This window comes from Gracilinanus agilis, chromosome 4 (assembly GCF_016433145.1).
Source record: "Gracilinanus agilis isolate LMUSP501 chromosome 4, AgileGrace, whole genome shotgun sequence".
NCBI lineage: Eukaryota > Metazoa > Chordata > Mammalia > Didelphimorphia > Didelphidae > Gracilinanus > Gracilinanus agilis.
This window is the reverse complement of record NC_058133.1, coordinates 163,315,794-163,326,784: the sequence shown is the minus strand read 5'-3', so window position 1 is coordinate 163,326,784 and position 10,991 is coordinate 163,315,794. Positions and strand designations below refer to the sequence as shown.

The following is a 10,991-nucleotide window of genomic DNA, read 5'->3' as shown; positions in this document are numbered from 1 at the left end:
GTTCTTTGATGACTTGTTCAATTTCTTTTTCTGATATGGGATTATTTAGGTATTCTATTTCTTCTGCTGTTAATCTAGGCAATTTGTATTTTTGCAAATATTCATCCATATCTCTTAGATTGCTATATTTATTGCCATATAATTGGGCAAAATAGTTTTTAATGATTGCCTTAATTTCCCATTTTCTAATATACTGTACACCAACAAGACGGCCTTCTCCTTCCCCATTTTCCTTATGACCATGACACATAATCAAATATGTAGGATTCTTGCCCTCTGTAATAGCCTTCTTACAGCATCTTTGATCTCCTTATTACATAGACTGTAGATGAATGGGTTGAGGAAGGGTGTGATTATGGAATAGACAATAGCCAATGCTTGATCATAATCAAGTGAGTAGCTTTTCTTCACTCTCACATACATGAAAAGGATACTCCCAAAAAAGATGAGGACCACAGTAAGGTGGGAAGCACAAGTGGAAAATGCTTTTCTCTTGCCCTCAGCTGAGGGTATTCTGAGAAAGTTCGAATAATCTGGACATAGGAGGTGAGGATCAATAAGAACTTTGTCAGGATCTTGCAGGATTTGATTATAAAGTCCACCATGACATTTATGGAAGTGTCTGTGCAAGCCAAACAATACTGGGGGAAAGTCACAAAATATATGTTGAATGTGGTTGGGACCACAGAAGAGGAGCCAAGAAACAAGAGAGATCACAACTATTGGTGCTGCCAAGCCAACCAGTCAGCATCCTGCAGCCATCTTGGTATAGAGTTATGGGGTCATAAGGGTAGGGTAATGAAGGGGCCTGCAAATGGCCAGATATCTATCATAAGCCACGGCTAGTAGGAGCAAGCTCTCAGAAGCTACCAGAGAGTGGAAGAAGTAGATCTGAAGGAGACAGCCAGAAAAGGAGATTGGCTTCTTTTTGCTGAGAAGGTTAGCAAGCATCTTAAGGATGATGGTGGCTGTTTATCCAAGCTCAAGGGAGGAGAGGACTCTAACAAATTGGTAACAATTAGTATCCTTAGTAGAGAGAAACTTATACTTTCATTAAAGCATACTGCCTGGGTACAGGAGATGGTTTAGTGAGACACAGGATGGGTAAAACAATTGCATAGCACTGGGAATAATAACTTCTGGTGAGACCACAATATGTCTCCCCAGAATAGAAGATATCAAAGGAATCTAGGTCAAGAGGGGTAAAGACAAAATGCTGCCCCATCTGAGTTTCAGGTATCTTAGTATGAAAACCGGAGGACTTCATTGTTGGCATCTGGGATATAATGCCCATTAAATTAAAGCCGGAGATATCCCAGCTCATTGTTAATACAGGATTTATCTCTTTACAGAATAGACAAGAAAATTATGGAGGAGGCATAAAGAATGAGAAACTTGATTAATTTGTTCTCTCACACCTATGCCCACCCTGGGTACCCATAACCCTCAAAACTCAAGCCCAAGGAAGTTAGTTAAAGAATTCTAATCTCCTATGATTACAAAAGATATGAGGGGATCCCTGAAGATGAAGACAGGATCTAGCTTCTGCTGTACCTCTCCCTGTTAATTGGAGGCTGAGAGGAACCCAATTAATAATGGTCTAATTTCTCTTAACTCTGTAAACAAAGGGGAATAAGACTCAGGGGACAAAAAAAAGTGCCAAGTATGAACTTAGATGAAAATGAAACTGGTGCCAACTCTGCCTAATGTCTAATCTGAGATTTTTAGATCAAGAAAATAGTAAAGAACACTGAGCCCCATTTGTATCCTCCCTAGATTTCACACTGAAATGGACCTTGCAGGTACCTAATACAAATTTCTCATTTTACAAGTGAGATAATGAGACTCTGGGTGCCTGTACAAAGACTTCGGTTTAGTACATAGGAAGTGAGATTTGAATTCAAGTCCTCTGGCTCTAAACCGAAAGCACTCTTTCCATTACACAACACTATCTTTCCTTCTTCCCTCTAGTTCTGAGTAGGGATCTCAGGCACATGGTTTAGTTATTCCCCAGGATCCCAAGCAGGCTCTACACCTCTAGAATTTCTTCCTTCCTACCATTTTCTTCCCATCTTCTACTCATACTCTCCACATAGGATTCATTCCTCTATTGAAAGCCAAGCCCCTCATCAACATTGCCTTTTTTGCATAATATCCTCCCCATTTGCTTGTAGCATTTTAGGCCCCAGATTGACTCCATCTTCCCTTCCCCACACTCCCCAGAAAAAGAAAAACAATTTCATTCCTATTTTTGCATTCTCCTTTCCTCTTTTTCCCCTTGTTCAGGGCTCTGGCATTCATCAGGCCCCAGGGCTCTGCAGATTACTGAGAAGGACTGTTTGGAGTTTTATGTATTTGTGTTTTTTAATTAATTTGCCTGTTGCCAAGTTTGGGTATTTTTCAGAGTGCATCTAAATATTTATATAAATATGTTAAGAAAATGAACTATTAAAAAGTTAGAAGAAAAGAGAATTTTATTTATCTCAATTGTGGAAAACAAAATTGTAACTATTAATCCAGTGAAAGAGATTGTGAGAATAAGCTAAATAAATTTGATTACATGAAAATGAAAAAAATTGCACAACAAAAAACAATACATTCAAAGAAAAAAAGAAAAATATATCTGATGAAAAGAAATAGTGGCAATAAATATAACACATAAAAAGTTGACATCTAAAATCTATGAGGAAAAGACAGGTTGTGAAAATTTTACAAAAGAACACATACATATTATAGGTATCCCTTCCACATTGCAGGGGTTGGAGCACAGTATCCCTGAAATCTGGAAAAATCCATGTAAAATTTTTAGCCATCTCTTCATACCAGAGAAGAAGTCTATTTTTTTTTTCTTTTTCTTTAATAGGATGTTTATAGCACCTTGTAAAATTTTTGTTAAGTATTTTGTCATCAGCTATATGTAGGTGGATGTTTTGTGCTCTTTTCATAAACTTTATTTTTTTACTTATTTTAATTTTAAAAAGAAACTATATTTATGGTCTTAAAAGACAAAATATATTGATAATATGCAATACTATACATACATTGTATGCATTTATGAGTTTCTAAACTTTTTCTATATTATCTGCTAGTCTTCACCTGTCATCTGAGACTTCTATAAAGCCCCCATTCCTATTTAATTTCTTATACTGACCCATGATATATCAAAACTGCAATGGGGAAAGTAGTTATATGGAATGGATAGATACCTTATATATATATATATATATATATATATATATATGTATATATATATATATAGGAAAGGGTTCACCTTCTACTTGTGGCATAGGAGAGGCATTGTGTGTCTTGTAAAAGGAAGCAGTAGGGATTTCTCTAGGTCTTTCTTCCCACTCCCTTCTCCAAGGGAGACTTTAATTCCTGCCAGCAGGGGAAGCAGCAGGTTTAGGCTGAAGGATGCTGCTCTCCTCAGAGAAAAGTGTGCTTGTTGTTGTTTTTCCAGTCCTATCCAACTCTTCATGGTCCCATTTGAGGTTTTCTTGGCAAAGATACTAGAGTGGTTTGCCATTTCCTTCTCCAGCTCATTTTAAAGCTAAAGAAACAAACAGGAATAAGTGACTTCCCCAGGATCCACAGTTATCAATTATCTGAGGTCAGATTTGAACTCAAGAAGATGAATTTTCCTGATTCCATGCCTGGCATTCTATCCACTCTACCACCTAGCTGCCCTGTGGAGGTCATTCTGCTCTCCCCATAGAGAGGGATCCTAGTGGGGTAAAATCATATCTATCTACTCCCTTAAATATTGTTAGTTTAAGGCAATGGTTCTCAAACTTTTTTGCCCTACCTCCCCCTTTCCAGAAAAAATATTACTTAGAGCCCCTGGAAATTAATTTTTAAAAAAATTTAATAGCAATTAATAGGAAAAATAAATGCACCTGTGGCCATCACCTCCCACCTTGATCTCTACAGCATCCACCAAGGGGCAGTAGCTCCCACTTTGGGAATCTCTGGTTTAAGGGATACAATTTTTCAAGTTCATTATAACTTCTTAGACCATTTAGTATTCCACCCTCTCCCTATGAATTATTCTTCTGATTACTATAATAGTGAATACTATAATAGTCAATAGAGTTCACTACAGAAAATTATACATAGCATTTCTCCACATAGGAATACAGATAATTAGATCTTATTAAGGCCCTTAAAAAGGAAAATTTTAAAATTATGAGTTTTCTTTCTTTCCCCTCTGTTTCTTATTTACCTTTTCATGTTTCTCTTGATTTTTGTGGTTGGATATCAAACTTTCCATTTAGTCCTGATCTTTTCTGTGCAAATACTTGGAAATCTTCTATCTAGTTGAATGCCCATACTTTCCCCTGGAAGTATATAGTCAATTTTGATGGGTAGTTGATCCGTGGTTGTAGGCCCAGTTCTCTTGCCTTTCTGAATATCATATTCCAAGCCTTGCTGTCTTTTAGCATAGAGGCTGCCAGATCCTGTGTGATCCTATTTGGTGCTCCTTGATATGTGAATTGTCTCTTTCTGGCTTTTTGTAAGATTTTTTCTTTTACTTGGAAGCTTTTGAATTTGGCTATTATATTCCTGGGGGTTGTCTTTTCTAGGTCTAGTGTAGAGGGTGATCTATGGATCCTTTCAATGACTATATTGCCCTCTTGTTGTAGAACTTCAGTCAATTTTGCTGAATAATTTCTTTTAGTATGGAGTCTAAATTTCTATTAATTTCTGCTTTTTCAGGGAGACAAATGATTCTAATTGTCTCTTCTAGACCTGTTTTCTTGGTCTGTCACTTTCTCATTTAGATATTTCATGTTTCCTTCTATTTTTTCAGTCTTTTGACTTTGCTTTATTTGTTCTTGCTGTCTTGAGAGATCATTAGCTTCTAATTGCTCAATTCTAGCCTTTAGGGACTGGTTATCCTTTTCAATCTGGTCATTTCTGGTGTTCAATTTGCTTATCAGTTCATTTGATTTCTGAGCCTCACTTTCCAATTGCAAAATTCTGCCTTTTAAACTGTTATTTTCTTGCCTCATTTCCTTTTGAGCTATTTCCCATTTCTCTAGCCAAATCTTTTCTAACTTTCTCGTCATCTCAGATTTGAACTCTTCAAGAGCTTGTGACCAGTTTTCATTATTTTGGGAGGGTCCGGATATGATTGCTTGTTTTTTCTCCTCTTCTGTTTGCTCAGTTGTCTGGATTTTCTCTGTGTAAAAGTTGTCGAGTGTTAAAGATTTCTTCTTCTTCTTGTTAATCTTTCTCTTCTAGGCTTCCTGATGCTGGGTTGCAATTGTTAGCCCAGCCCCTTCTTAGCTTTATCCTCGTGCTCAGGGTCTTTCTGCCCTCTTTAGGCTCCTAAGGTCTCAGGTCTGGTTGTTCTCAAGGTCAAGCCCCCTGGTGGACCCCCTTGTTTGATCCTCTGCTGGAGGTTCCTTTACAGGTCTCAGGGCTCTGCTTCCACAGTCGTATACCCATCTGCACTGGTTCCCCACTCAGGGTTTCAGAGCCTTCGCTCGCACTGGCACCTGTGTCCGCCTCCACCCACGCCTGTGCTCAGTTTCTGAGCTCAAAGTCCGTGTGCGTTTTTTAGCCTTTCGGGGTCCGAAGTCTTGCTGTTCTCAGGAACAGGCCCCGGAGCTGCCAATGACTCAATGGCTGCCCCAAACTTGCTCTATTTCTTTTGAGCTGGCTTTGGTGTTGTAGATGGTGTGTGTGGGGGGGCGGGGGGGGTGTTGCTCAGCCAGAGATTTAGTGAGAGCTGTTTCACCCCTTTATAGCATAGAAATGCCCCGATTCCACATACCTTCCACGCTGCGCCCTGTTGTGGGGTCCCTCTGTTCGCCTGGATTTGTTTTTATGTCCCCTTAAGGAGTCCTGTATGTTTCAGTTAGGAGAGGTTAAGAGCTGCTTTTTACTCTGCTGCCATCTTAACCCGAGAGCTCTGAAACTGTCTCATTATAACTTCTAATCATGTTTCATTATGAAGAGAGAAGGGCCCCAAGCTTCAAGACCAAGGCTTTACTCCTTTCCCACCAAATACCAATTCCACAATGAATGCATATTACACTTTACCAAGAAACCCATTTATTCTGATAGCAAAAGAGAAATCAGAGGAAATATACATATGAGAAAATGTACCAAGTAGTATAAAGTGAAGAAACGGTCCCATTAATAGTGAGGTAATTCTGTTCATCTAAGAGAGGAGTCCAAGATCTTATTAAAGGGGAAGTTCCTCAAAGTCTTTCATGTAACAATCAGGGGACAGGGATCTGATGGAGACTATGACCTCTCATGCATCCCCAGACTCTTCTTTCAGCAACCTGAAGTAAGGTTGGCCACATTCATCTTCTCTCTTGAAGGTGGAACCCACAAGCACCTGAAGTGACTTAAAGAGAAGGGAAATGTAGCTCTCTTGCTCCTGCCATCTGTACCCCTCTCTTGACTCAAGTGTGGGACATTGGTTTCTACCAATAAGGATTCTTTTACCAATGGATTCAGGGACTGGGGATACATGTAAAAAAATCTCCTGAAGAAATATCCAATTTCATTAATATTCAAAGAAAAGACAATTAAAATACTTTCAGATAGCCTTCCCTTAACAATTTGGCCAAAAAAAAGTCTTAGAGTGACCAAACTCATTTTTTGTAAGTTTGGGAATGGACGGACACTCAGATATGGCAAATTAGTGACTCATATTTGAAGAGTTATGCACTTGTCTTAGAAATAAGTACATTCTTTGCCCTAATAATCTTACCATTGGAAATATGCATTAAATTAATGTCCTAAGAGAGAGGGGAAGAGCTTTTTCCACTTAAATGTATATTGCTACATTATTTTTATTTTCAAATAACTAGACACAACCTAAATGTCCACCATATGGTGAATGCTTGAATAAACTATGTTTTATGGTTGTAATGGAACACTACAATGACAATTAAAATGCTAACTATAAGAAATAATAAACAACTTTAGAAAGATTTAAGTGAAGAAACAGAAAAGTTGAAAGAAACAGAACTGAAGCAAGAGTAGACAGTGATTGTGACTATGTAATAATTGCTGTTAATCACACAGAATTGTAAGTTTTACGAAGCCCTTTGCATATATTATCTCATTTGTTCTCCACAACAACTTAATGAGTTCCATGCAATTGTTATCTTTATTTTTACAGATGAGATAACAGGCTTAGGGAGGTTAAAAACACAGCGTCTAGCACATAGTAAACATTTAATAAGTGGTTGTTGACTGACTATCTTCTCTAGGGTTACACAGTTAGCATTTCTAACTATTATTCTAATATTCATTTCTCTGAGGAGGAATTCAAACCCAGATCTTCCTCACTATAGGTCCAGTACACTATCAAATATAACATACTGCCTTCGATATGAAATGAAAAACACCTGGGTTTCAAGATGAATCAACAAAGAAACAGTAAAAGAGTGATAAGTTGCTATATAGGTTTTAAGCTTTATTCCACTTAAAGTTATATTTGATTTTGTTAATAGTAAATACAAAATAAATTATTTTAAATTCGATTCAAGTTGATTCAACATTGATTAAGTGCCTATTATGTGGAACAGCCTGTGTTAGCTGTTGATGATGCAAAAACCAGGAGAGGGAGCTCTTCCTTGGCTCTCTGAGGGACTCTTAATGGAAGAAAGATTGAAGTTCACACCTCTGTCCCTCACCTGTTCTAGTCACATCTCTCTCTCCCTCCCTCCTTCCCTGCTCTCCGTCTCCCTCTTCTCACCTCCCCAGTCTCTGAATTTCATTCTATCTCCCTAGGGGGACTGGTTTGCTCAATGTGGCAGGGGATTAGGGACTCAAAACGGGGAAAAAAGGTAATTTCTGAAACCCATATATTCTGGAATTCACTCTCTGTAAATATTTGTCTCTGTTATATATAACCATCCAATAAACATTCATTAAGTATTTGATGTCATGTAAAATTTTAATATCTTTTTAAATTTTTTTAATTTTTAAATTTTTAAAAATATTATCTACATTTTGCTATGTATCCCTCCCTTCTTCCTCCTCCCAGAGACCCATTCCTTATAACAAAGAAAAACAGAGGGTAAAAATAGTTTTTCAAAACTAACCAAAATATCAAGAAGTCTTTCATTGTATTCATTGTTTCACCCTGATAGTTCTCCATATCTGCAAAGAAGTTATAAAGATTTCTTCTCCCATTTTTTTCTTTAGGACCCCGCTTATTCATTATACTTTCTCAGGATTTGGTTTTGATATTTAATTGTTGTTTTTCTTCTGATTTAATCTTTTTACTCATTATGTATATTGTTTTCTAATTCTGCTCACTTCACTTTTCATCATTTCAAATAAATCATACCATCCTTCTCTATATTTATCTTATTCAATATTTCAGGACCTGCTCTTTTCAAAAGCACTATGCTTGTAGGTACAAAATGTTATAATTATTGGGAGTCTCTTGATATGTTTGAGATTGTAATTTGATGTTCAGAGAGAATAAGATGACCCTTCTCCCTTATAACAGTTGCCCAGGCAGGATCCTTTCAGGTCTAAGATGTATATCCCTTCAGGACCCACCTGGGGTTAATTGATATATTGATCTGAGCTCTTTAGCTAGGATAACGCCGTGTATTCTGACTGCGATTTCTCCCTTCCCAAAACAAGTTTGACACTGCTTTAGGAAAGTACTTTATATTAACAAGAAGGATAGGGTAAAGGACTGTGGTATAGGAGACCCTACTCTACTGGTTGCTAATGAAATCTCAACTGCTGGCAGATGAAGAATCAATGTAGTCTCCCTCTGGTTCAGTCTGGCCAGGACTAAACCAGAGTAGGTAAACTGCTGGGATATTTTGACTTCTTCTTCAATAGATCTTCAGCCTTACAGTTGAATTATTTCCACCCTTTTCCACCCTCTTCTTCATCTTCTGCCCACTTCCCGGATCCCTCCCGGGCCCTGGGAAACATAGATATCTAGATGATGTAATCCCTAGTATCTAGGGGCAGTAGACACCAAGGTGGTGGTCAGGTACAGGTTGGCACGGTATCTCAAGTACAGGAAGAGTTTTCAGAGAAAGATGTTTGCACCTCTCACTCTAAGACCAGGATCCACTGATCTCCAGCCTCAGCACAGGTCAAAGACCCAGAACCTTTTCAGGATTCTTAACTGCCCCTCCTCCTGCCTCTCTCATGACTCCCTGGGAACATTCCATCCAACTGACTTATTTGTCAATCAAAAGTGATCTTCAAGCTCCCAGAGGTTCAATATAACAAAAATAAAATAAAAATGAAAGACTCTTCCCATAAGGAGCTTGTCCTTTAACAAGGAAGATACATACAATATATGTGTTGGGTGAGTTCTGAATTTACTCTCTTAATTCATTCTCAGATGATCAGGTAAAGTCACCAGAAGGAACATATTGCATCTCCTCTCAGGGTTCTAGAGCTAAGGGATTGTGCCTTCAAATAAAATGGCTTCTAATGCCATTAGAAAATAATTCTAATTCAAGACCATCCACAAGGATGCTAGCCAATATCATTGTACGATCTATATTTCCCCAATATCAATTAGTCAATTAATATTAACCAGTTTTACAAAGTGATATATATCAAAAAAGGTATAGTAGGACCCAAAATACAACAATACCCATTTATATCAGAAATTGCACTCTCCTTTCTATGCACATATTCCAATCTTGTCGTTGCTACAAAGTATTTCTCTTCCCTCCCATGGTGGGGGTGGGAGGTGGGTAGTTGTATTTTCTAGTTCTAGGAGTCCTTTTCTACTTTCACAGAGTCCCCACAAAGTGCATTTCTATGTGTGCCTTGTCCATTAAGTTGTTCTCTTGATCCTTCCTGGCAAGAGTCGAGTTCATCATTTTTCACACTACTGTATAGTCTACTCATCAGGAGTGTCTACTCTTGCCAAGCTTCAGAACTCCAGTTGTTCATTAGGTGACTTAGCTGTATTTATATATCTTAGTTGGACAATTACCTGGCCACCCCCATCTCAGCACACTCATCCACCTAAGAACAAAAAAGCAGAAACACATCCTGAACAGAGGCAACACGTATTCATGAATATATGATGGCCAACTGTGGAGACAAGGCGGCAAAGCTGCTGCCCCAGAGACTTACAGGAGCTCTTCCTCCTTGAAAGCCGACAGTTAACAAAGTGAGAGATTGTCTGCTAAAAACTTTTTCATACACGCTCAATTTTTGCCCCAGCATCCAATTAAATAGTTTTTTTCCCATCATGCTATAAGCCCATAGGAAAAAGAATATCTGAATGTGCTCAGAAGTAAAAGGAGATGCCTTTCCATTATGCATTCTCCGAAATAAACTAAGGCAGCTCAGTGGAGCAGTAGATAGAGTTCTGGGACTGAAGTAAGAAAGACATCTTTCTGAATCCAGATTTGACCTCAGATAATTACTAGCTACTTGACTTTGGTCAGTCACTTAACCCTGTTTGTCTTAGTTCTTCATTTGTAAAATAAAAATTAAAAATGCTGGAGAAGTAAATGGTAAAGTTTGATATCTTTGCCAAGAAAATCCCAAATGGGGTCACAAAGAGTTGGATACTTTCTCTGACCCGCTCGTTATCTCTTTTCTCTCTGTCTTTCTGTCTCTCTCTCTCTCTGTCTGTCTCTCTGTTGCTCTCTTTGTCTGTATCTCTTTGTCTCTCTTATCTTGGTCTCTGTCAGTGTCTCTGTCTCTATCTCACTCTCTTTCTGTCTTTGTCTCTTTCTCTTTCCCACCACCTCTACCCCACTGGAAAAAAGAAAAAGAAAGCAAATTCTTTGTAACAAACATACAGTCAAGAAAAACTAATTCCCTCATTGTCTTAAAGGATTTGAAAAGAAATTAAATAGATTTGTTCTCTTTGGATATAGAGGAGAGAACCAGGAGTATCAAGTGAAAGTAGTAAAGATGCAAAATTGATCTGATGTTTGTAAAACCCTTCTAATAACTGTCATTTTCTAGCAGTGGAATCTTGGAAATCAATGGGTTCTTCCTCATTGGAGGTCCAT

The 10,991-nt window shown here is 38.0% G+C and overlaps 1 pseudogene; it reads right to left on the bottom strand.

The window, feature by feature from the left end:
- Positions 1 to 252: 252 nt before the first annotated feature.
- LOC123246055 lies at positions 253 to 10,290 on the bottom strand (annotated as a pseudogene).
- Positions 10,291 to 10,991: the final 701 nt, after the last annotated feature.